Consider the following 27,460-nt stretch of genomic DNA (forward strand, 5'->3'; position numbering starts at 1 on the left):
CTAATGGTACCTTTGTTTCCTTTTCTTCTCGACAAGTGACAAAGCAGGAATGCTGCTGCTGCTTTACATTCCTCCCCGTCCCACAGGAAACCATAAATCCAAATAAAATAATAACATCCAGCGAGAACTTGAAACTGATGGGCAGTGCTGTGAGTTTCATTCAGCCTAGGGCCAGGGGGAACGGGAAGGGATCAGAGAACCTGTCAAAACTGGCGGCATTTCCACAGGGATCAGACCTAAATAGCGTCTCCATCCAGGCTGAAAGCAGGTCTGGGGAGATGGGGCAGGGAAAGCCAAGAGATGGATCTGGTCACAAAATCTCTCCCCCCTCCCCCAGCTCTCTAAAGGGGAGCATAAAACCCCCAGTTTGTGTTTGGCAGGGCAAGAATTAAAAAAACCTACCACAGGTGTCTACTCTCACTGCAGAGCTTTCCAGGGGACCCAGGTGGGGGAGGAGTGGAATGCAGCTGGGCTCAGCTGTAGCTAATGGCCCCATTAGGGCAGAAATCCAGGGACCATAGAAAAGGGGAGGGCCACAGCAAGCTGTTTTCTCTCATGGGGACAGACACTGGGACTAGTGTTATCTGGAGAGAGCTGGTAAGAAAAATTTTTGAGGGGTTTGGAACTGGTTGCTTTCAGCCTGTTAGTTGCCCTTGTCCCCAGACCTGCAAATTTGGAGAGGTTTCTCCTGCACCTGACTTTGGCCCATGTGACCTGGCTAAAGGGGAAAAGCCATGAGCTGACCTGCTACCCAGATCCTTCCCTTATAGGGCAGGTTTGCTAGTAGCTAGGGCAGTAAAGCACAAGGTGCCTTCACTATCTGAGGAACCTGCTCCCGTTAGCACACAAGGGTGGTGGTGGGGGGGAAACGTTGAGTCAGCAATGACCCCTTCTACAATATCACAAAGCAATGCAGTCCTTGGCATCTCTAGCTAGTTTGTTGCTAGAATTTGAGCTGCCCTGGAAATTGTTTGGTTCAGCTTAATTTTGCAAAGAGATAATTACAGCTCTGCAAACTTGATGCAAGCAACCTGGTCTGCAGCCAGGTAATTGGACGTGAACTGCCTGGCTAGTAGCCCTGGCATTTTGTGATTCTAGACCTGCTTTATTTTCCTTCCATTGCCTGAGCTAGCTATTGCTGGGGTTTAAGTGCTTCCTCCAGCAATCTGAACACAGCATAGACCTGCATTGTTCAGAGATGAATCATGATTCTGGCCAATATATGATGGGGTGATGTTTAGTTTGGCCAGGTTATAATCTATTTATAATGAAGGTCATGCTAATTCCATGCTCATCTGATCACTTCCATGCTGACTAAGAAAGGAAGTGATCAAATTTTCTTTAAACTTCCCAGGTAAACTTAATCCTGCCTTAATTAGGAGGGGAGTATGGACCAGATGACCTCTTGAGGTCCCTTCCAGCCCTATATTTTGCTGATATTATGTACAGACTTTCTGTTCTCAGATTGTTACAGCTTGTTAGAGAGACATGGATGCTGTGCTCTCTCCATTATTTTTTTTTGACTAAATCATATATTCAATCTCTTGGAGTCCTGCTGATCTCCTGTGGTGTATTCTTTATGGAAATCTCTAGCTCAAACCCAGAGCTGAGTTTTTTGTTTTTTAAATAATTGGAGAACTTGTTTAAAATAGAATGTGAAGTAACTCTTAAAGCCCCAGAACATGATTCACATAACTAAAAACACTGTGCACTATTGTTCTCCACATCTGAGGATCTCCATATGTTTTGCGAATATTAATTAATCTCCTAACACTCTTCTGAGGCACAAAACCGTTATGGGCTCTCGCTCTTCTTTAAAATGCAGCCACCTCTGGGGAAGCGCACCATCTGCTCAACAGAGAGTGGCAAGAGCAGTACTGGTTGGGGTGTTTGCTGAGTCTCCATGTCTGCTGCAGGATAAAGGAATGAGCCTTATTTCTGATCTTAGGTAAAATATCATTACAGCTTATCTTGAAGACAAGATGACGAAGCTGTGACAAGGCGAAGGCCCTGTGGTGTTGAAAGCACATGATGGAGAGCACCCTGCAGGAGTCTGTGGAGCAACTGGGCTAGGAAGGCAGATGATCATCTGCAAATGTAAGTACTGTCAGCAAACAAACCATTCTGGGTTACATGCTCCCTCTGCCTCTTGTTTTTCCCTAGTTTGTTGTCTCAAAAGCTCCCTTGAAAGATTGATTTCTCCCCCCCTCCCCTCCCCATTGAGACTCAGCATTTACTCAAACACTTGAGCACATCACCAGATTTTTCAGTTCTAGCTCCCTTCCCCCACCATATGCAAGTATAGGTAGCCAACAAGCTGAGCTATGTATCCTGTACTGGCATTTCCTCGGGTTGCAAAGCCCGCATCCTGCACACTTGGGTTGCCCCAAGGCAGGGTTTGGGCTCGTTTTCCCCAGGTAGGCCAGGCCTAGATGGGCCACCAGAAGGGAACTTGGAGATCCTGCAGCTAAAAGCCATTGGAGGCAGCCTGCTGTCAGCTTCTGGGTGGAGTTTGGAGGCTTCTGTAATATTTCAAAAAGGTGGATGAAAGTGGTGAGTGTTTTTTGGTGGGGACATGGGGGGATGGTTTTAAATCAAACATGGGAAGAACATCTAGATTGCAATATCCTGGTGGTGCCTCCCGAGTCAACTACATCAACACCTCATGCAGTCAGATATGACTTGGTAGAAACTTGTGAATTTGGATGCAGAGAAGGACCCCAGTACATCACTCATTCCCCTCTATCTCACCACAATCCCAGTGCTTGTTAGCTAATGGCTTCCTGCACCTCAGTACAACCCTTTGTGAACAGGCCCAAGGTGTGCGGTGACTGAGTAGGCTCCAGGTTAGTACCGAGGTTGGAGAAATACCATCTGGTGTTTAGATCAATAGATTTGGTGTCAGATTGGGCATCTATTCCTGGCTCTGGCAAGCTGGAGGACAGGACTCCTGGGTTCTCATTTCATGTCTGCCACAAACCAGTTGCATGGCCACGATCAAGTCATTGATCCAGTCCACCTGGGTTTCCATTTCCCCATCTGTAAAGAGGGGTTAATAACACTGGCCGGGTGGGGATGAAACTCAGCTGATGAATGCCCTGCACTTTCAGAGCCTTGCTGGAGATAATTAAACATTGCACTTCTATGTGGGGACATAAATGCACCCAGTATCATTTCTCTAGTGCTTAGATACTGGTATGTGGATTCAAATCACCCCTCAGACAGGAGTCTGTAGCTCTGAAGGGCTTCTGTAGGATGTCACCGCTCTAGGGACTTTTTAAGCCCAGGACAAGTGAAGCATGCAGCAGGCTGTCACCACTTGCCTTGCCTTGTTTGGTGCTGATATGAGTGACGCGTGTGTAAGAGTCTGTTCCTAAGATCCCTTGGAGTAGCTTATGTGCGGGGGGAGAGACGGTCCATCCTTTTAGCCCTCGCTTCCTATAGCACAGCTGAGCAGACAGTCCCATCTGCATCCTGCCACCCCTATCCTTGCTACTCTCATCTGCTTCCCCACCCTCCAGTGACCCTGTCCCTGTTCCCCTGCCACTCGCCACCATGGGCGGGGGGGAGGGTTTCTTTTTGAAAAGAAATGCTTGTCTAATGGTGGGATGTTCAGCATCACTGTAGACTAGCATCATGAGCACCCCCTTCCCAAGCTTGGCAATCCACGGCGGAGCTCTGCCGTTCGGGAAAGATCCCGTGTGGCCCAGGGTTTTATTTGCTGTAGACTCCATCTCCAAAGTCTGACCTGATTCTGGCAAGAGCCTTCTCAAGCATGCAGTGATCTGGCCTCAGAAGAAGCCCAGCTGCTTGAGGAAAGAGAAGCTGAAGAGGCCTGGCAAGTCACAGCTGACTGCATGTGAAATGCCTTTGGAGTCAATGACCCATCTCATCAATTGTCTCCTAGATTTGCTGGACCCAATTCTGAAGTCCCCTTACAGCCCCTTTGTGCTGCTCTGCCAGCATAATGGAATTGTACATCCAGTAGATCTGCTCACCAGGGAACCCCTCTCAGCCCAGTGTGCCCCTGAGTAGGATGTGTGCCTAGAATGTGTCTCTGCTCTGGCTCTTCCTGGCTACTGGAATGACCCAACTCCTCCACAAGCAGCTTGGTACAAGGCTGCTGTAACTTACAAAAGGGGCTAAACCCTTGACCAGTGCTGAATTTGAGGAGCCACAAAAATGGAATAAAACAGCCCTTGTCCTCCTGGCTCTGCCTCCCCGATGCATGCCTGGGACCTGCTGCAAGTGCAGCCCCATTGGAATAGCAAATGAGGAACTCTCACTTCTTACACTGTCTGCTCTTCAGGGCAAGGCATATGTCTACCTCCATGCGGCACCTACCACAACAGTGCGACCATAACTCAAGGAGCTGGTTAAAAAAAACAAAAAATCCCTCTCTCCTTCCTTTGTTTTACCAAAAAATCAATTCCCCCAACTTTGAAATTTTTTCAAAAACTAAAAAACCAGCCCCAGCATTTACTAATGGAAGCCATAGCAACCTGGTCAGTATTGCCCTCATGGGCCATATGGGAGTACAATCTGTCAATCACCTGTTAGTATTGTGGGGTGAAACATTTTTTTTCCCCACCACACCCCACATGTAGACCATTCTTGCCCACTGATTCCATGCTGATGGACAATGCTACTGCAACACCACGCTGGTGACTCACTTGCCATATCCATCGAGAGAGCACTTAACCTTCACCGCGAGACAGTGCATCGTCTATATGAGAAAATACAGACTGACAGACGCTGCATCAGAAAGGGGGAACAAACCAGCTTGGAAGCCGCACAGGGAGCAGAGGTGAGGGCAGTTTGATTTTGCTGCAATGTCATGTTCATTACAAGGGCGTCCCACATGTCAATGTGTTTGGGGGGGGGGGACATTAAGTGACCAAGCATGCTGCTTTCTGGCCTTCTAAACGGCAATCCGTTGGAAATACCTGCCCTGCTCCCTGTCCGAGACAGCTGTGTGACATCTAGTGGCAACTTTAGGCCGTGGAACTGTCTCCTAATGGAAGCTCATCTCTTGGAACACTTAAAAATTAGACTGGACAGTACCCTCATTAACAAATGGAGAAGAGAACCAAATACTTGAGCTCTAATTTTTATTCAATTTCCTGTTCCTGGAAATAATTAACATTGAAAATGGGGTTTAGGGAGGGGAACACTAACACACCACTACTGTCTACATGCAGTTCCAACGAATGTCCTGGTGGCAACTCTTGGAAAGGAAAAAGCTATGATAATGGTGTCATTAACCCCAGTTGGCTGTGTGTCTATATTACAGTAGCATCCAGTATGTGGAGGCATGGTACAGACATATAATCTGTTTTGAGGCAGGGTCGGTGTGTTACAATCTAAAAGGGCAGAGGCAGAAGGTGATTATTTTGTTTTAGATCATTACTTTAATAGGCTGTTGTATTTTAATTGGGGAAAAGATGAGGAGGCCCCCCCCCACTGGAACAATATAGTCTTCTTACACTGATGACTGAAGCCATGGCAAAATTGATGCCACGAAGCACTGCGGCATGTCGATTGCAGTGTCTCTGTATGGAGAGGTTTCACAGTAGCAGCCGTGTTAGTCTGTATCCGTAAAAAGAAAAAAGGAGTACTTGTGGCACCTTGGAGACTAACAAATTTATTAGAGCATAAGCTTTCGTGAGCTACAGCTCACTTCATCGGATGCTCTAATAAATTTGTTAGTCTCTAAGGTGCCACAAGTACTCCTTTTTTCTGTATGGAGAGTTTCAGGAAGGTGCATATAACAGTACTGCTGCATATAAGAGTGGTAGAGGGCATAAGGAGTTATAGTTTTGGAGGGCGAGGGAGTCCTTTATGAAGGCTCTCCATATTTATCCATGGACTGTATTTATTTCCTTTTTCATCAAGACTTCCTTGGCTTATGGGTGAGAGTGATCTTCCTTTGGTGGTAGTGGACAGTTGGATGGGGACTCCAATTGGATCATTACTCAGTATAAATCCAAATCTACAGGTCTCTGTACCAACCATAGGTCTGATGGCCTCTGAGGTCACTCCAGACTCTCACCAGCGAACGTGAGATCAGAACAAGGCACTGACCTCGCATGTAGCTAGGCCATTGTCATGCGTCTGGTTGGGTATGACACGCCACTACGAGGGCATGAGGCACCTCCAAATCTATCCAGGAATGAATGGGTTAAAAGCCCTCCAAAACCCGCTGCAGAGGAAAATCTCTCAGACAGCTGTTCTCTGTGGCAGAAAGGGCTTGAACCATGCATCCCGTCCCTTGAGGCATTTCCCCAGCCTGCACTTAATCAGATTTGTGTCCCAGGGAATATAGGAAATTTCAAAGGGGGAGGAACCTTAATGGCAGCCAGGATGGGGGTGATTAAAAGCAAGAAGCTTAGATAAGGAGTGACCCAATCCAATTTGCTGCTAAACCCACAATCACATCTTGCTCTAATAAGGATAGAGGCACAAACCAGCCATCGCTGTCACAGAGGGTTCAAGGTCCCCATGGCCTAGCCCACGTACCTCTCCCTGTGAAATACACTATCTTTAGCTTCAACTTTCCCAAGAGACCTCCAATTCCACTGTAAGCATCATGCAGGCTAGGTCTATCAATGGCTATTAGCCAGGATGGGTAGAGTTGGTGTCCCTAGCTTCTGTTTGCCAGAAGCGGGAAATGAGCAACTGGGGATGGATCACTTGATGATTACCTGTTTTGTTCATTCCCTTTGGGGCACCTGGCATTGGCCACTGTTGGAAGACAGGATACTGGGTTAGATGGACCTTTGGTCTGACCCAGTCTGACTGTTTTTATGTTCTAAGGGTCACGGATGAAGGCCAAGATTTCTAAAAAGGACTAGTGGGGGGTTTGGGGGTTTTTTTTTGGTTCGGTTTTTTGAGTGCCCAAACTGAGACCCCCTGGATTTCAGCCAGTGCTGAGCACCTGCCCTCTGAAATTTGAGCCTCTTTAAAAGGGATCTCCAGTTGGGCAACCAAAAATCACTAGTTGCTCTTGGTGAGGGGAAGAGGGTCCTGGCAACCTTCCTTCTTCCTAAACCACATATCCATTCTCTGATTCTAACTCCTTAGCCAGGGATGAATTTCCACTTTGTGTGTGTGTAAAATCATATGGTAATCCTAATGCACAATTTACCTGTACATTCAAAAGTGTAATCATCCCTCCCCCCGCCCCCAACCCCACTTCACAAGAAGTAGATTTAACAAGTTAATCTAGTTTAAAGCTAGAGGGGATCAATGTGGTCACCTAGTCTGACCTTCTGCCGTTTAGGTGGTTGAAACAGTTTAAGAGAAAGTCGGAAGTCCGCCTCAGGATGGTGAGCACTCTGCCTTTCCCATCTATCTATCTAGAGTCATTTTGGATGTGCCCATCAAAGTAACAGGCATAGGCTTTGAACACAAATAGTTGGATTATTAAATCTGAATTAAAGGCAGAGGTGGGGCCTCTTCTCTTCAAAGAATTCCTAGGATCCTTAGAGTTGAGAAATCCACCTTCTTCTGAGTCACGAAACCCATCTGTGGACTGAGCTCTTCAGTTAGGGGAAAGTCAGATGATGCTATTAGTCATTCACTGAAAAGCCACATGATTTTTTTTCCCCTCCAAGGATTGAGAGAGAGTTGGAAGGAAAGAGCTATTGGGTGAGATCCAGGACTGAAACCACAAGAGACTGAGGTGTGCTGGCAGAGCTTCGTAGGAGGCATGGGTCTGCAATAATAGGGTGTGCTTCAAGTTGGGGTTGAATCACTAAACGAGGTGGTGTATCACTAAAGCCTTGGAGTAGTCTATCTGAAATACAGGAGGGTTTTTTTTGTACAGGTTAGGATTGAAAAAATTGAAAGAGGTCAGGGGAGGGTCTAGTACTGAAATAGAAAGAGGTGCTGCAGGTCAGGGCTAAAGGTGTATTAAAACAGATTTATGGGAAGGTATAGCTTTCTCCTTAATTCTTTGGACCCTATGTATTTTGATTACTCAAGTGCGAAGTGTTAGAGACCCTCCCCTCCCTGCGCCCTGAGGATGGATAATAAACAGTGCTCTATACAATTGCTCCTTCATGGGATGCTAGAGGTTAGCAAGCATGGCAGAACATCCCATAAGGCAGCTGAAGATCACGGCCCAAATCTCAATAGCCACATGTTGCAGCATATGGGAATCTGGGGAGATGAACCTCAACTGGGAGTCTAGTTTTTGTATTTTCCAGCTCCTGAATGTAATAGGTGAAGTAATGAGTGGCCTACAAATTGAGTCTCAAAGGCTAGAAAGAGGTACTACCCTTGCCTCCATTCCAGCCACATGAGCCATGGCACTTTCCCCAGTTAGATTCCGCACATTGGTGGAGATAAACATTGCCCAAAATCTCTGGGAATGTGGCATGAATAAGCTCTGACATAGGGCTTTTAATATTGTTTTAGGAACACTTTTTTGTAAAGTTTTTTGTCTTCTGTTTTCTTGCCTTGAAACTTCACATCTGTTGTAGAAAATCTTGTGAGCACGGTAACTTCCTGACTGCAATGTGCAAAGTCCTGACATTTTGCACATTTCCACACTGATACAACTCCTGTAAAGAACAGTTCAATTTTAGCCTGGAAAACAGGCTTTATTTTCATTTATTTTTTTAAGCAAAATGCATCAGTGGTCTAGTTCTGAATTTTGCCCACCTCTGCGTACTTGGAGTTGGTATGCAGGAAAGAATTATATGCATTCATTGGCTACATCTTGCCTGGCTGAAAGCTAACTTGGAAAGGATGAAACCCTCCCCAAATCCATTCTCCACATACACTGGACCTCTTGGAAAACCAAGAACTAGTCCTAAGAGTGCTGTCTCCTCTTGGATGATTTTAACCTCCTATCCTGGACATAGAGAGGCAATGCTACGTAAGAGAGCATGGTCGGCCATAAACCTTCATTGGTGAGGTGGATCTTTTATCTAGTAGCTAGAACGGATAGGTTGAAGGCAGGTCCCCTGGGCTCTCTGTTCCTGGCTCTGACAGGGAGTGTGGCCATGTTAAACGGAGGGTATTGAAGTGGGTAGAACTGGAATCTAGTCTTAGGTCACAAATAGCCTAATTCTGCTGCCTGTGCTCACATTGACTAGAACATACATTGGCTCCTTGATGTCAATGATACTAATCACATGATGTACTACATAACGAAAGTATTGAAGAATTAGGCTCATAATCTGTTTCCTCATCTGTAAAATGGGGATAATAGTACTTCATTATCTCCCAGCATGATGGTGGTGAAGGCTAATTAGTGTCAGTAGAGTTGTCAGATCTGGGATGCAAGATGCTATAGAAGGGCAAAATACTGTTCTTGACAAGTAGCAAAGAATCAACCACCTGTGTGCTCCCTTTTCTTCCTTTCCTTTGATGCACTGATCAGACAGAAGTATTGGGACACTTGTGACTTTTCCCCTTAATTGCATCACTGCTTGCTGGGATTCATTGCTAGTGAAATGTATCTCTTTGCCACCTCTGGTTCTCGTGTTTGAGCACTTTTGCTGTGTCTGGTATTCTGTTTAGCCACCACTTCTTTGTCAAACTGTATCTAGGTAACCAACCCCAAAACACAGGGCTGCCAGTAAATATTTCCACAGGTGAAGAAACCTGGCAGCAACCCTCTGTGCCGCTTCAGCTGGTGTGAAAATGCCCAAAATGCTTTGCACATAAACAGGTTCCTTCCAGAGCAGAGATGCTTGTGTGTTTAGGGTGGGAAAACATGAAGCATAATGAAATTTTTCTTGTGGCATGCTATTTAATATTCAACTGACATTAAAACCGCTTCTTCAGTGGTTTAAAAATGGCATCTTCTCCCAGGAACCATCCAGCCACTCGCATACGTATACATTTTACTCATATGCCCGCTCAAACTCATTGAACACGTGCCCTCTTATGCATTCACTCTTACACACACCCACACAACACACATGGCTTGCATGTATGCACACAATCACTGCCCATTTCTCCCACATATACACTCGGACTTGCATTCGAAGCATGGAAAGGCTTTTGCAGCATTCAGTAAAATACCTGAACTTGCATTGTAGGGTTTATCCTAGCCTGACTCCACCAGGGCTAGTTGCCCACCAGCCTCAGAATGCAACCAGCTAGTTGCATAAGGACACAGGAGGGTGGGAGTGGGGGAAAGAGAAGAGTTGTCCTGGCCTTGCGTCAGTCTGAATACTCTGTCGGTCAGAAAATTCTCAAGCTTCCTTAAAAACCTAACCACGGTATTTGCCTGGAGCAATGAATTTGTGGAATACCTGTGCACACAAGCCCCTTGGGAGGCGCTCAGATGAAATGCCTGCCCACCTAACAGAACTGGCTCACTGGGGACACAGTCAAAGGGGTTGGAGACGGAAGAAGAGCAGCTTGACCCACAGCCCGAGTGTCTAGTGTAGCTGTGACTGTGGCAACTTAATCACCCAACATCTCCTCAGGAGGCTTCCTCCTCCAAGCCACGTGATCCTCCCCTGCTTTTGAAGGGTGAGTGCATGTCTCGCTCTGAAGGCTGAGCAAGAGCAGCACTTGACCTGATAGGTTTTTTTTTTTTTTTTGCAAGCTACTGCATGTATAATACAAGCAAATAGACAGGGCTGGCAAGGCTTTAGAGGGCCATGGGGAGGGGAATGGCTGGTGTGCAGTGTGTCACTCCACCTGCCTCTCACCTCTGGAAACATGGGCTCAAATTCTGATTATTTTTTAAACTCGTAAGCAAAAATTGGTTTCGTGTTTGGTCTCCCCCAATGAGCCACTCCAAAACACTTCCCTATGGCACCAGCAGGAGCCCATAGTGACTGGGCTGCTCAAGCTAAAAATGTGGCATATTTGCAGAGCTAGGGGAGGGGCAAGACCAATATCCAAGCTGCTTCAGTCCATGCTCTGGCCAGAATCTTCCTTCTCGGAGGACTAAAAACTTGCCCACAATCTTCTTGTTTTTTAAGACCTACCTAGTGCCACTACCATGCGAAAGAAGCAATGTTGCTACTAGTGGCCGGAACAAGCGCTCCGGGATTGCTATCCAAAATCTAAGCCATGCAGAACCTAGGCACACACCATAAACCCAGAAACATGGCAAACACTCACATCTCTGGAGGCAAGAAGGTCTCCTCTTGCTGTGGACTGTGGGCTCTTTAAATATGCCTCAAGGTCTCGGCAGAGCTTTCTCAGAGGAAAATTGCAGAGAGCATACATAGCTTGTGAACAGTGGTGTGAGGGCTGGAGTGATTAACAGTTATTTTTAGGTTTCAGAGTAGCAGCCGTGTTAGTCTGTATTCGCAAAAAGAAAAGGAGGACTTGTGGCACCTTAGAGGCTAACAAATTTATTAGAGCATAAGCTTTCGTGAGCTACAGCTCACTTCATCGGATGCAGTTATTTTTAGGTATCTATTTATTGACCTGGGGAAAAAAAATCCATTGTCTGAGAGACTAGGAGGGAAGACGCTTGCCTTTGATTCCAGCACATGGGTGAATGAGTGGAGTGGGTGTGGCCTGTTTGCGTAGCAATTCCTTCTGCTCATTAGCTGGCCTGGCAACCTCTATCATCTCTTCTTTCTGGCCAGGACAGGAGGGGAGGAGCGGAGCAATGCTCCGCTTGCAGCTAATGGGCAAGTGTTTGCTGGTCTTGAGCATTTATCAGATGTCAGGTATACAAGAAACAACCCCCTCCCCTCCACAGCCCCTTGCAGAGTGTGCCACGGGTGTCAATCCTAATCTAAATTCTAGTCCACTGCCCAGCTTTTATTTCACCGCTAAAGCCCAACTGTGACAGCAGAAGGAAGAGCCTGAATTACTCTGGCTTCTGAGAGCTCCGTGGAGCCAGTAGTGATGGTGCTGTTTGTCATGTGAATACCCATCCCCTAGGATCTGGACTAACCCTGCCTTCCCATCTCTCACAGGTCACCAGACTAATGTCAGGTAGCAGCCACTTTTGATCACTATCCACCTGGGCTTGATTAGAGCCAATAGCCTAGAAAGGAGACTCCTTATCCAAATGGAAACCAGACTGTTGGAATGAAGGTCACTGAATCATGTGTACTCTGCTTCAAGAAACCCCTTGAACCTGTTGCTGCAGATTGAGTTGGGGTCTGGTGGAAAGGCAGGAAGCTGAAACTGGCCTAAAGTCCTAAAGGGGCCAGCAGAATAGGCAGGAGGCCTGTAAAATGTCTTGTAGTCTCAAATCGGCAACGATCGTGCATGCAAGTGAATCTAAGTCCCATAAAACCACACAGCAAGTTCAGGGTGCTGGGTTCTTTAGCACCGCTCATCTGTGTGCATTAGATTCTGCCAAGTGCCGAAAGATGCTCAGGTACCTTGAAATGGGAAAGGATGCTTTCCCCTTGAGCAGAAACCCGATTGGAGAGGCTCTAGAATGCAGAGGGAGCTCAATGCAACTTGAGCATCCTCTGAGTTCAACTAAGAAAGGGGCATTTGACCTGGGGAGACAGTCACTACTGCTTGTATCCTAAAGCCAAATCTTTCACCCTGAACACCCAAGCCCTGCCCTGCAGCTTTCACCATTTCACTTGACCTCAGCGAGTAAAATAGGGATGAAAACACTCTCCTACCTACCTCACAGGGTTTGTGTGAGGGTTACTGGGCTGGTTCTGAGGGGCAATGAGCATCTGCAATTCTCATTCTATTCAGTGGGCATTGAGGACACATTAATTGCCTTCTAAGGTTAGCCCCTAACTCACTGATGCTTTGGAAATGTAAGTGTGGAGCATTATTATGTGTATATAAATCCTGGCTTGTGGTGATTCCTACTGCTGCAGGTTTGAAAACACTGGTCTTTCATCTTTAGAAGCTTAAAGATGAAAGATTGATCTCTTATCTAGCATCCTGGGATGCTAACACCTCTTTTGTGGTTTGTTTGTTTGTTCTCTTCCCTCCCCGCACCCCCCCCACGCTTCATCTTTCCATCCATACCCCCAGCCAAACTCTGGTGGAGCTAGCTAGATTAGCATCCTTTCTAAGGGCTGGGTCTCTTGTCTTCAAACCCTGACCAAGCTGCAGATCACAACACCTACACAAAGCAAAGAGGAAACCCTGTCGAGGAGGATTCTGAATCACTTAGTTTTGTCCACTCGTCTTCCTGACTCTGGGGCGAAACTCGCTGCAGCTTCTGGCAAAATAAATCCCACCCATTTCCCCTTCTCCCTCTGAATATGAGCAACTTCCTCCAAAATCTTGAAAGAAGCTCAACCATGCCATGGTTGCTTTAATCCACCTAATACTCTGATTTCCATAAAAACCAGCTTGTGTGTGGGAGAGAATGGCCCATTTGACAACATAAACTTGGGGGACGGGTTGGCTATGCGGGACTGGTAATAATAAAATGCAGGGAAGAGTTGTCTATGTGGTTACTGGTTCAAGTCCCGTCTGGGTTAGCAGACCTTTCAGTGGTGTCAGATGAACAGTATCCAGATGCCAATGTAAACTACTGGTGAAATCTCCATTACCATGTGCTTCTGTTGCAGAAATCATTGTTTCATGTTCTCTGCGTGTGTATATAAATCTCCCCACTGTATTTTCCACCAAATGCATCCAATGAAGTGAGCTGTAGCTCACGAAAGCTTATGCTCTAATAAATTTTAGTCTCTAAGGTGCCACAAGTACTCCTTTTCTTTTGAGAAATCCCCGAGTGCCTACAAGAGTTCTGCTGTTCAATTGGTGTGTGTGTGCACGCGCGTGTGCGCGCGCATGCGCGCACTCATGGCCACAGCGTTTATCCAGGTTAGCTTTGCGTGGGGAGGCGGGTGCTATCCCCAGAGAAGCTTCTCTTCTCACAGACGCAGCAAGGGAGACACTCTTCTTGTTCAACATTGATCTTGCCCTGCCTTCAATTAACTTAGAAGTCCTCTGTTAGCATGCTGCTGACTGATTTTTCACACTGCGCACTTCAAAGGCCAGCTGAGAGCACTGATGCCGATAAATCAGTACAGCAGCAGGTGATGTACAGTGAGAGGAGCACTGGCTGGCACAGCAGGTTACTGAACTAACTGCTCACTACTAGAGTTCTAGGTTCTAACTCTATTTAGGTCCCAAATGGGTTGAGAGCCAGAAAAACCACTATCGAGATCTAAAAACTTCCAGCACAGACCTAGCAGCCAACTGAGAGAGAGCTGCAAAGCTGCCAACTTCCATTTCTGGTAATTGCCTAAAATGCTCCCAGTTGGACACAATAATCTCCTGTATGTCTGTCCTAAAATCCTTGTGCATTGCTGCAGTGCTGTTAAACAGCGCAGCCTTGCAACTCTCTGGTTAACATCTAATGCTATTCATCCCTGTTGTTAATGTGCACCAGGTCCTGTCCTCCAATCTCCTAGGAAAAGATTACAAGGCAGGCCAGCACATGTGGAGCCTGAAATCTACAGGGGGGGTTGTACTCACAATGGTAGTCAAGTACTTTCCAGTGCAGTTAGATTCATAGAATATCTGGGTTGGAAGGGACCTCAGGAGGTCATCTAGTCCAACCCCCTGCTCAAAGCAGGACCAATCCCCAATTTTTGACCCAGATCCCTAAATGGCCCCCTCAAAGATTGAACTAAGGCAACCTGAGACAGCTGCTGCTTAGCTTAAGGATGGCCTATGCCTCTTGCCTCCAGGCACTGACCGCTGGGGATTTCTCCTTCCAGAGACCAGTCATAAGGTGAAGCAGGCTCAGTGTGAAGAGGCAGCTGTGGTCACAACCTCCCTATGCCTCAGGAGAAATTTGGTAGAAGCTCCCTGAAGCTGCCCATGATGTGGAGGCAGATACAAGGATGGCTTTTCCTCACCTGCAAATGTGTTTCTGGCTATTCCATTTTGCTCATCCAGGCCTGCCTAGGGGGGTGGCATAGAGCAGGAAGTGAGAGAAGGAACCTGCCTAATTCAAGCCCTTGGCACTAGCTCATCCTTCTGACAAATTCCACAGCAATGATCTCACTGGGGCCAGCCAAAACATACCCACAAACAGGCACATAGATTCCCAAACAAAGCCCATCAGCATGAGTTTGTCGTAAGGCCTCTCTGTGCATTCCCCCCACCACTGGGGCTGTTTGTTTTTTCTTCACACTTCAGTTTAGCTTGGAGAATGCAACAGGACTGACCAGTCCTATTTCTCTACAGAATCTGTTTCACTCCCAGGGTCTTGCGCACGGAGCCTTGCACTGTGGCATCTGGGACACAGGAAGTGCAGGGAACATGTGGATCCATGAAAATAGCAGACACTCTATTCACAGAGCTCCAGCAGGAAATGCTCCCTGGACGTGCCTCTCCTTGGAGGAGGCTAGACAGCCCTTCTTTGAAAAGCAGAATGGATTTAACAAAAGCCTTGCACCGAGCTGCCCCAATCTCTCTGACAGCGCTGCCCGCCCAGCAGGGTCTAGACACGAACAGGGCTGGAGGGATTCCAGCTGCCTGAGCTGAGACTTTCCATAGTCGGTCACTTAGATCAAAACTCCACCAGCAGCGATCTCATTCGGCGCTGAACGCTCCACACTTCTTCCTTGCCCGCTCCTGGGCTTCAGCTCGGCGCTGAGGTTCCCCAGACTCTCTGCTCCTTTTGTCTTTGTGAAAGGCCAATCCTGCACCACTGGCTGCCAAGCTCAGCCCCAGTCTCGCCCTCTGCGGCCGAAGTGCTGACTGACCCCCTGGGGATGATGATGCGCTCTCCTCACTTTGCCCTGAGCGCTGAATGTCTCTGGCTACTTCTTGCTCCTCTTCACCCCACCGCCGCAAAACCCTCATTGCTCTCCATGCTCTAGCAACATGACAGAGTAACACACGGGGCCCTTTCCAACAGGATGCAGCTACATATTCTGCCAGCTCCGCTGATGCCACTGAAGGGAGGACAGGTGATGGCCTACTAGGTGAAACACAGATGAGCTTGTTGCAGAGGAGAGGGAGACACTTTCATTGTGTGATATGCTTATTGCCATGGTAGCCGGACACCAACCATCTGATTTTATTTTAACTCTCATAGGGCTACTGGGTATGGAAGCTCGCTCCTTCCCGTTTTCTCGTTCTGTGCTTTCCCCAGGTCCCCTAAGCCCTGGATCTGTTGTGATGAGACTAAGTGAGGGAAATGCAAAACAGCGCTCAGGAGTTCCTGCCCTTGTAACAAAACCCTGGGCTTCAGATGACAGGCTAGGCACATGTTGCTTGGCGAACATCGCTCTCCAGTACAGCCAGGGAGCCAGGATTAGAACCGCGATCCTTCGGCTTCAGAAACGTGCATCGCTACCCATCCAGCTGAAGGACAGTGCTCTGGCTGCTACCAGTGAATGATCCCTCGCCCGATCTGTGGGTCCATCCGCTAACAGGCAGCACTCCTCAAAGCCAGTTCATTACCCTCCAACTCTGAACATTTATTTACCCCGGGCCTTGCTTGGGAAAGGGGATAACCTGCCTTATGAAATGGGGGCAGACATGGGCTTAAAAGCTTCCAAGCCGGGACAGACAATAAAACCATCAGGGAAATCACGGGCCAGGAAGTTTGGACAAGTGCTGGCTGACGCGAAAATGAATGGGTTTTCTATGCTCGAGGATGTGGCCCAGGCGCTGCCCAGGCCCAGGGGAATAAAGCCGGCATTGTAGTGGCAAAGTCTTGGCCTGCGAAGAGGAACTTCGTGCCTGCAGTCAAGGGTCACAACCACAGGGCTCAATCCCGAGGGGGCTGTTGATCTTCTGCCCTCTCTCGCTTCCCATTTGGTTACTGGAACTTGGCTAGTCGCCCACGTTCCTCCTGAGGTGGCCCTTGCCTGAGTCCTGTCTCCGAGCTGGGTTCGGAGCAGCCCCCTCAGTGGTTTGCAGGTGTGGGAGGGCTGGGGGCTGTTGAATCCAGACTCTGCTCCCTGAGCAGTGGGCAGAGGTTGTGGGACCCTTCTCACAGGGTGCTTCCTCCAGTCCTATCTCCATCAGGCCAGAGCCAGGCTGGTGTTTCGCTGCTGCTTCCCCAGTTTATTTGTTTAACCCAACTTCTATTTCCCATCCCCTCCCCCCCCCTTCCCACTTCTCTCTGCCAGATTCCAGCTTGTGCTTTTCTCCTCTGGCTGGGGCAAGCAATTATAGTGCTCTGATGTGCTGCCCTTTTCCAGTGTCACTCTTTTTTGGGGGCATTCTGTGGGCCCATGGCATGCATGTTGGGGGGGAATGCCTGGGAGCAACTTTCCCATAGCAAGTGGCAGATCCTTTGTTCTTTGGGCCTTGTCTGGTCTCTCTCTCTCTACCTCCTCCCTTTGGGCTAATGAACATATGCTTAGTAGTAGGCAATGGTCTTGGGGGGATTGTGGGCCTGCTGCAGCCTGGAGATAACACATGGGCTCGGGTGTGTAGTTCTGTGTGTGTCTTGGTGATCTAGAAGGGAAAGCTACGCATTCTGCAACCAGGCAGTCCAAATCCCTCTTCCCCTAACAAATAAGGGCCTGAGCCAGACCCTGACAATCTTCCCATTGATTTCAGATCAGGTCCTAAGCTAGCCTTTGGGAACATTACTACAGCAATCTGCACAGGCGAGATCTCACACTTGCATCCATCTGTGAAATGGATGTTTTGTTATCGTTCTTGTTCATAGAGTCGAAGGACACCTATATGTAACTTGTTGCAGCATTTGAATTTGGCCCACTGCGTCTACATTAATATAAGGGAGTCTTGCATCACCCCTGAGCCCTAGGCTTGCTCTAGCAGACCTGTTTATTGCACAGAGGCAACCCCCTCCTCTTCGAATCTTAAAGCCTCCTCCACACTCCGAGCACTCAGGCAGTGCAAGGAGAACAGGGGAGCAGTGCCAAGGAGGGGGAGACCGAGGGCCTCCTGCTCTCTCAGGGCTGTCATATAGGTTGTTTCCTACATCCTCTGGCTGGGTCACAGTGAAGGGACAAACCCGTACTTCCTGCCAAAAGAGGGTTTGACAGAGAGGACAAAGAGGGGCAATGTTGGCGAACAGAGAGCAGGCTGTGGGAAAGAGCTCTGTTTCACTGGTGCTGGAAGAACTCAGACATGCTTAGATGGCTGGTTTCTGCTAAAGCAATTACACTCAGGGCAGTGCTACCCCAGCAGAGCTCGGGCCGCTGAGAGGGCTTGGGTTTTAAAAAACTAGCACTCTGGAGCACGTGGCTATAAAGGGGCCCCAAAGCAGGACACAAGTGTGTGTGAACAGCTTATGGTTTTACCTGTGCCCCAGAGGCAAAGAAGTTATTACAGCAGCTCTCTAGGTGCATAGAGAAATTCTACTGTACATGTAATATAATCTTAATACTTACAAAGAACACCTGCATCTAAAATTTCCACACACAGTGAAATGTATTTTCAGCCTAATCGTCAGTTTCTGTCAGGTACCTTCCTATCCTCAGTACTGCCAATATTTCCTATTATGCCTGCCTGTTAATCAACACACGTCTCCACTCCATCGATGTTGGACACTGAAAGACACTACAGTCTGTTTGTACCAGTATGTCTATAGGATGGGGCTGTGTCTACTCACCCATACCTACCTACAGCTATCTTGTCTTTGTTTTCAGAGACTACATACACAGCTAGAAGAACGACTCTGCTGTATGCATGCACACCGAGAGCTGGGATTGTCCATTCTCCTGCACATAGGCACGGGCTGGTTCCATGAGCAATAATTACCATATTTTTTTATTAGAAACAATCAAGTTGTGCACTCGCACGATGCAGCAGACTGTGTGTGTGCTGGGAGGGAATTATCTCATGCTCTGATATTTATATAATCTGTTTAGACTGTGTCACTATCATTATTTAGGGAGTGAATGAGCATTTCACTCTGGGATGTGCCACCCGTGAATTCTGACATCACTCCTTTAATCCATTGTAATAATACAGTATATTTATCCCAGCTTTGCTTCTTAACTGTTCCTTCCTCTCATTCTACACACCATCCATAAACTATACTAGAGTGATAAGTGTGGGGGAAGGAGGGTCAGCGGGGAAGGTGTATGGGTGTGTTTTTTTTCCCCTCCTAGTAAATTAAGTGCTGGTTAAATGTGCCAGACTGACTGCTCATAGGTCCTCACTTACCCCCAGATTAGACACAGCAGCAGAGTAAACTTCCCTGGCTAGCATCTCTTGCAGTTAAGAGGCAGGACTCAAGTGACGCACCCTCTTGTTTTCTCTGGCACTCTAGCTCCCGGACTGGTTTACATACTGCGCTATCTAGTGTCAACACCCAAGCTTTTCCCTGAGTTCTGGCGTGGACTCCAGTGTCATGGCAGGAAGTAGGGATGAGATAACCCTCTAAAGAGGCTCAGATTGGAGAGGAGATAACCCACCTTTGGAGCTGAGACTCTGCACCGTGTGGGCTCTCTGTTGAGAATGTCAACAAGGCTGTGGGTTGTAGTTGCAGTTCCTGGGATACAGTAACCAGCTGCATGAGCCCCTTTTGTCCAGTTTCAGCTGGAACTCCCTAGAGCACAGCCCCTTTCAATTATCTTTCCCAGATCTTTCTCCCTGCACTAAAAACAAACCAAAACCTCTTCCTTCCAGCATGAAATAGGAGGCTGGAGGAGACAACCAGGAACAAAGATAAAAGGGGACTGGACAGTTTTAAATAAAACAAAAGCTCCCCCCGTAAGTCAGAACTGCTACGCCAGCAGAAAGGAACATTTTGCCAGGAGGTCTGTGTAGGAACAATGATCCTGCCTCCTTTCGGGGACAGCAGCTCGGAGGCGCCATCGGTTCACGCAGCAGCTTTGAAGTCCTACAGTTTCATCTCTTCTCTGCCCTGGCAGCCACCTGCTCAGAGGCACAGGGGCCAGATCCCCTTTCACCTCAGTTCTCAGCCCAGGTAAAAACTACACATTGTGTAACCCTAGAACAGACCATATGCTGAGCCCACCACTGGGAGCACATGGACATCGGCCTTCACGCCCCTCTTCTCATCCATCAGGACAGGAAGAGCAGCCGTGATTTCCTCTCCGTAGCAGCTCATGTTGGGTGTAGTATCTACCCGGGGGCGGAGGGATAGCTCAGTGGTTTAAGCATTGGCCTGCTAAACCCAAGGTTGTGAGTTCAATCCTTGAGGGGGCCATTTAGGGATTGGGGCAAAAATTGGGGATTGGCCCTGCTTTGAGCATGGCGTTGGACTAGATGACCTCCTGAGGTCCCTTCCAACCCTGATATTCTATGATTCTATACCCAGGTGCTTTCCCCTCACTGGTTTGTAACCAGTGGTGATGGGTAGGGTGGCTGCTGTTGTGGACAGCCCCGTCTGGACCCAGGGCCCATTCGGCCCTCTGTTTGGAGGGGATGCGCTGAGGAGTAGGGAGCCTGCCCCCACCCTCCAGGTAGACCTCAGGGACCATCACTACCCTTGTTCTGTCCATTCATGTGCCCTTAAATCACCAGAAACGGTGTGGAGGTGAGGTGAAGGCATACCCCTATGTGGCCCACAGAGAGGGAGGCAGCCTGCATTGCCCCTTTGGCTATTGCATAATCCATCCCCAAGCTTGCCCTGTGGGAGTGCATCTTGGCTCTGTCCCTCTCCGTGGGGCTGTGCCTAAGGGTTGCACTGGGTCTCTGTGCTGGATCCTGGTGCTGCCCAATCAGTCACACGTGCCTTCACCTGCCATGGAGCTTTGCCGCTCCATCTCCCGGCCGTGCAATGGGGAGACTCGTTTGGAACCAGGCAAGCTGCATGATCTTCAGCACAGCAGACACTGCAGTACTCCACAGTGGGGGAAGGACTTGTTAGAAGGAGGCTGGCAAGCCAAGGCCTCTGTCCATTACATTGGTGGTGGTTTATGCCCTCCCCAAAGTTGGGAACTGCAGATTACTTTGGATGTAAAGCACCAAATTCTGCTCTGTTACCCCAGGGCAACTGTACTGTGGTGAGCGAGCTAGAGTGCAGTAGCAGACAGCTGGATTTGACCATTGGAGTCTAGCAAGGAACCCCCCCGCCCCACCACCCATATTACAAACAAGCCTTGCAAAGAGAGGAACCCAACCTCAGACACCACGCAAACCACATTAATCACACTAGGAAGCAACCGCTGCCTATCGCTCAGCGATAGGGCTGCTGACAATCAGACTCTGAATACAGCACCACGGATGCAGCAAAAAAGTCAAGGAATCGAGCACTCTGGGCCTCTCCGAGGGCTCCCCGCCTCTCCCTGAAACGCACCCGTGTTGCTTTTTCTCCTCTTAGAGCTCGGTGAAGTTTTCGAGGCCTTGTTTCTTTGTCTCCGATAACCAGCCCCTTAACATTACCCACCCAGCCACAGAGTAATCACATTTCAGACCCTCAAAGGCAGCTGCAGCCTGGAGGTCTAAGCACAAGCAGCGCCTGGGAACGAGAAAACCGATGCTTCCGCCAGCCTCCCTTCTTCATAAAAAGAATTAAACAGCTGAAATGTCATAGTGTTGCGAAGCCAGTGTTTAAAGGAATAGGAACTTTTTAGTAAACCTTGAAGGCTCCAGCAAATTGCCACTCCCTTTTCATTGGTTTGGGGGAGCAGGCACATGTGAAGGAGAAGGAAAGACCGATGATATTTATTCTTAAAGAAAACGGGTGAACACTGGGGTGTAGAAGATGGAGAGCTAACATCGACTAGAGAGCCAGGCATGGCATGGGCAGAACGGCCCCTGCACAAGTCCATCGTCCTGGCCTTGTAACACCCCACTTTGCTCTTCCACCTCTTGAGAGGAGGGGAGGCCGGTCATGCCGCAGGCAGCAATCAGCGATTCGGCCGTGTGTTTAATAAAGCCAGAGGCACCAGGACCCAATGTTCAGCTTGTAGCTCTGATGACTCCTCTCAGCCTTGATGCTGTCCCTGCATCCCCAACCACCCAGCCTGCGTGTCCTGCCCCTCCTTGGAGGTTCACCAGCTACCCCGTTAACATCTATCTTGAGCTCCCGCATCTGCGGCCTCGTTACAGCTCCAGAGCGTTTAATCTGCTTTCCAAGGTGGAGAGACGGGGCCACCTTAACTCGTTGCTCGTGTGGCTCTCCCTAGAACGTGGCCTGGGCTGTTGGCTCTTTGGGATGAGTGCTGCTCGGTGTGGGTCCGAATAGCAGCCCCCGTGGAGTTTTGCCATCCCCCTGCTGGGAGCCATGCTGTGTTCACACAGAGGAAGCAGTGCTTCAGTTCTCTGCCCTGCGATGATTCTGCAAACCCAAACTACCCTGTCAACAGCACCAAACTACATAATGGCAGCTACGTGACTCGAAACACTGGTAACGTGCCACAAGCTCCCAAGGCAGAGGCTGGAATCAGCCTCTGGAACTCTACTAGCTTTAAGGGAATTGATTCCAGCATTGCGCTGGTGTGGTTGACAGTAGCATCAGACCCACGGTACTATTTAACCCCATGAAGCCCATTGGGCTACAGAGAGGCTCTGATTTCAGTGGGAGCAAGTACAAGCCCAAGCTGTGCATGAATGATGTTCTGAAAAATGAAGTTTCATTGAAACGTTGCTCTCTGTACACACTTGGCTTTCTGCAGTCCTTCGAGGGACAAAGACTGGAACTCGGAGCCTTTGCACAGTGCCAGGATAATGTGTAAAGTGTAATTATCAAGCCATGTAGCAGCCTCTAAAGCAGGATCACGGAAATACACATGGTTTCAATAGCAGAGATAAGTTAATTTCAGAGTCTCCCAAACTCATCACCTCTGAGTCTGATTAACCTCATCAGCTCTGGTTTTTACTGTTCCTCCTCCTCCTTTTTTTTCCTTTTAGTAACCTCCATCTTCAAACTTGCAACCTATTTATATTTCCTTGTTGCAGTTAGGAAGCTGGCTACTTGCAAGCTACCCCCCCCCCCATCCTGATCTTTGCTTTCTCTGTGGCTTTTGGCAGTCTCATAAAACAAAGTTGACAGTTCCCAGATCTGTCACTCTCTGGAAAGCTTTCAGGGAAAGCAACCCAGCCTCACACCCTCAGCATGCAATAGCCAAAGCTTGTGCTTTACAAAACCTCCTCCTGTGAAATCATTCAAACTGTGGAGCTCCCTCCTTGCACGTACATTACACCATCTGGTGGGACTTAGTTCCAGGGAAAACTAAGGAGAGAAGAATATCCCTGAAACAAGACTGTCTTTGCTTGCTACATAGCCCAAGTGATCAATTAAATTCACTACATACATCCCAACCCACAGAAAGATGTAACTGAGAGGGACAGCTACTAAAAACAAAACCACCCAGCTCCAGCTAACAAACTGACCCAGAAGGCAACACCCTAGAATTAAGTCCAGTTCACACTTTAAACCTAGTTGATGTCTCCATCAATGTATGTGCTATTGCAAACAAAACTCCTACATTAAAAGAACGTTAAGATTGCAAAGTCAAATGTTCCAAAGTTAGGCAACGTTAATTGTGGTATTTCCTATGTACCACACCATTAAACCCACAATCCCAGGCTCCCAGGAGAAGAAGTGAGTTTCATAGTTAAAGACCTTGCATTGCAAATGCCCTGCTCCAGGTCCTAGAGAGTTTAATCTCAAGCCCTGGGAACAGAAGCTCCCCATGCGGATCTGGAGTGTTGGAATGTATCATGGGGTTCTTAGGTTATACAGGTCCTTGGGTCTAGCATGTTTGGGCACTTAAAATTTCAGAGATCTACAGAGGAAACAGCTTACAGAGCACTCGGGGTGAATCTCCATTTATAGGGCCAAATCCAAAGCTCCCTGATGAGTTTTCACCCAGTCCTCACTCTAATGTCAATGGGATTTTGATTTGAGTAAACACTGAATAAGGACCTCAGGATCTGGCCCATGATAACGTAGACTGAAGGCCTTTGTTTTTCCGGTGCATTGCAGGATGCAAATGGCAACTCTGAGGACAGTGAACCTCAGCAGAGACGAATGTTACCCCCATGTGCCACCTTCTACGGCAGCCCAATGGTGGGGACACCACCTGATTGCACCAGATGAGATTCCCAGTATGATCTATTGTGAATACAATTCACCTGCCATGAGAACAGCTGAGCTGCGAAACAGCCTTCCTCGGAGAGGAAACCCTGAGAGTGGTGATGTTTCATTTACTTTCCACGCATCACATGACCAGCACGAACATTGTAGCTGCCATAGAAGGTGGCAGGTGGAGGAAGAATACACCATTTTGACTAGAGATGGGCCCAAACATTAATACTGGATCCAGATTCCCCAGGACCCAGAACAACACTGGTAAAGGCCAGATCCAGGCCTGAATTTTACGACCCAGGTTTGTCTCTGATTCTGACTCGTTTGTAAAAGATCTCATGGAACAACTCTCTCTATAAGGCTGCAAGTCATGAGGCTGCTGGACTGCACCTCCAAGGTGCAACAGAGCCCCAATCCACAAAAGTTACCACCCTGTGGCTTTCAATGACCTCCTGGAAACATCAAGCATACATGCTATCTATGGTACTTATATGGTCCCATAGTGTCTGCGTCCATATCAATCTTTAATGTATTTATCTGCACAATGTCCCAGTGAGGCAGGGCAGTGCTAGTATCCCCAATCTACAGAGGGGAAACTGAGGCACAGTGACTTCCCCATGGTCACACAGGAAACCTGTGTTGGGGCAGGGATCTCCCAAGTCCCAGGTTAGTGCCTAAGCACTGGACCATCCTTCATCTCATACCTAGGGAGGGCCAAATTCTATATGCCTGGCATGCACTGAACTTGTTAAGAATAGGTGTATGTATTTTGGGGCAGAATCTATCCCATAACCTATAACGCATAGATACAGTAACATGCACTGATACATAACTAGAAGTCAGGGCTGCTGAAAGTCTAGGATTTTCTCTTACATGGCAAAAGTACTTCAGATCTGAAGCAGTCACTGCAGATCCTCCATGCACATACACAATTCCCATTAGGGGAACAAGAGTCATGCCCAGGCATCAATGCGAGAACACAGGGTTCAGACGCACCACCGCTCCAGATGTGCTGCAAAACTCATTGCCTTGACAGGAGTCTCTCAAGGTTTGCAGCAATTGCTTGAGATTGTGGAGTACTTTTGTCCTACACGACACCATAAACATCAAAGACTGTGCGGAAACTTCAGCTAGTGCGGGATGCCACTGCCCCGACTCCTTAGCGGGGCTTCCCATGGGGGCACACTCTGCCTGTGTCCCAGCCATTGCACTAGCTCCCAGTTATTTTAGTAATGAAGTTTCAAGGTGCTGGCTTTAAGTTACATGGTTTGGGTTCATGGTTTGGCTACCAGAGACCGACCTCTCTGTACCTTATCCCAGCAGTTGAGATCAGCTGGGGCACTCAAGTTACAATCCCTGGATTTGAAATGCATGCCGCTCTCCAAGGATTCTGGAATTTGGTCCGACAGGGCTAGCATTTATTGACTGATTGGCCATGCTGTTTACATCGGCTTTCTGACCTGATGGGTGGAAAGGGGAAAGTTGGGAGGAAGGAGAATTTCTGTAGCTGATATTGTGACATTTTAGATTTTAATCATTTCTGCTGGGAGTTTCATAGAACCATAGAATCATAGAATATCAGGGTTGAAGGGACCTCAGGAGGTCATCTAGTCCAACCCCCTGCTCAAAGCAGAACCAATCCCCAACTAAATCACCTTTGCTTCACCTTTGTCCATTTACATGCTAAGGGGATCACTGCTTTAGAAATGCAATGATAGCCAGATGGAAGAGAGAGGAATTTAGAGCGCCTCATGCTGCTTGTGTGAGGAAATCTATTTCCTGAAAATACGCCAACCAATAATGAAAACTTTACAAATTACGCCCTGATTCTGGGTTGAGTTCTGTGCGGTTGGATCTCTTTGCAAGCATGAGTTCATTGCACAATCGGAGGGCTTGTCTGTATATGAAACCTTGCACGGGTGTAACTCAATTAATTTCAAGTCAATGTAAGTCTTGTCTACACACACATTTGAACTGCTTTTAGTTAAGCCGGTTTCAAACCTGCTTTGTGCCCCTCTTCTTTTTAAGTCAATTTAAACTAATCCAGAATAAAGCTAGTTTAAACTGAAATAAGAGCGTCCATGCTGTTTTTTGCGACAGTTTAACTAAACCAGGTGAAAATCATATCTTGAGTAAAATGGCTGCACCATTTATACCAGTGCAAACTCCTAATGTGGACACACTTAAATCGATTTAAACTACACTTATCCCGGTTACTCAAAACTGGTTTAATTTAGTAAATTACAACAGTAAGCGAGATCAGTGTAAGTACAGTTTAAACCAATGTGCTCTGGTACAAAAAGACCCAGGTGTAGACCAGCCATTAATCTGCAATAGCTTGTTACAGCGGGAGCTGACAATGATCAGTGCACTTGGGCAAGACTCTGAGAGATCTGACCGCATCTTTTGATTGATTGATTTTAACTCTCCTTCGTTTGGAACAACCTATTAGATACTTTTTGCAAAACGGTGTTTCTACTGCATTTGCATGGAGTTGGAGTGAGATGCATGAGTCCTTTTTTCTAAAGAGATCAGCAATAACACCATGCCGTGGCTGTAGATCACCAAAAGAAACTCCTTAGCTTGTGCCCCAGTGCCACTGCCTGATGGCAGCGCTACTCTGGGGAATGCGTTGGTTTAGGAGCCACAGCTGCAAAGCCTGCCAATGGAGTGCAAAGCTTCAGGGAGGCGGAGAATGGCGTTCCTCAGAGCTGTGTGCATGGCATGGCAGATGTGGGTATCACGTATCCTGTCCAGAAAGAGGGCACTGTGGCCTTTGTGGAATTTTTTCCCCCTTTCTCCCCAGTGCGGGTCCAGGGATTGGGTGGGTTTGGGGCGGAGTGAGTGGCCAGGGCCGAGGGAGATTGCTTCTTCCCTGCGGGTGAGATCCCCTTTTTAGGGAGTCTCTGGGGTAACTCCAGTGTGTACCGTGTGAGCATGCACTGTCCAGAGTGACTGAGAAAGCACACCTCCAGCACATTCTCACAGTACCACAGCCTAGTCTACAAGGGGGAAACCCTGACCCCCTGGCTAGAAACTACAGGGAACCTCCATCTGGGAGCCTTAGATGCCTTGTGGGGGTCTCCTTCTCTGAACCCTCATGGGTTTTGCCCCAGGAAGGAGCAGTCCTTCCCCTTGGTTCTTCTGTGGGCCTCCCAAAATTAAGGCCATACTTTGACACCTTTATTCACGCTGAGTAGCACCTGGCTCAGCAAGTAGCCCCATTGACCTCGATGGAATTGTTCCCAGAGTAAGGTATTACTCAGCATGAGTAAGAGTGGCAGAATCTGGCCCTCCAGCAGGAGTCCTGCCTCAGCAAGGACTGAATAAAGACTTGGTATGAGCCTCAAGATTTGGCAATAGATCTGTAGGTATCAATCCTAAAAAACAGCCAGATCTGCCCCTGAGATGTGAACCCACAGATTCACAGCAAGCACAGAACTGGTCAGAGATTGTTACTTTATAAACCAGCACGGATGAGGGCGGTAATGGGGCCTTCATTCATATAATCTCGATCCGGGCCCCATTTCTTCTTGAGGTTCCACTATTGACAGTAACGAGTCAGAAATCTCTTCCTGTATTTCATAGGCTACC

The 27,460-nt window shown here is 48.0% G+C and overlaps 1 protein-coding gene and 1 long non-coding RNA gene across 5 annotated transcripts in view; one reads left to right on the forward strand and one right to left on the reverse strand.

Annotated features, from left to right (window-relative positions):
* The window catches only part of ACAP3 (ArfGAP with coiled-coil, ankyrin repeat and PH domains 3), a 160,001-nt gene that overhangs the window by 128,299 nt on the left and 4,242 nt on the right, over positions 1 to 27,460 (reverse strand). The window lies entirely within an intron of this gene.
* On the forward strand, positions 527 to 16,723 carry LOC119845119. The gene is made up of 3 exons (XR_006276336.1): positions 527 to 597; positions 1,966 to 2,097; positions 15,118 to 16,723. It is a non-coding gene; the product is annotated as an uncharacterized LOC119845119 (long non-coding RNA).

Source organism: Dermochelys coriacea, chromosome 18 (assembly GCF_009764565.3).
Source record: "Dermochelys coriacea isolate rDerCor1 chromosome 18, rDerCor1.pri.v4, whole genome shotgun sequence".
NCBI lineage: Eukaryota > Metazoa > Chordata > Testudines > Dermochelyidae > Dermochelys > Dermochelys coriacea.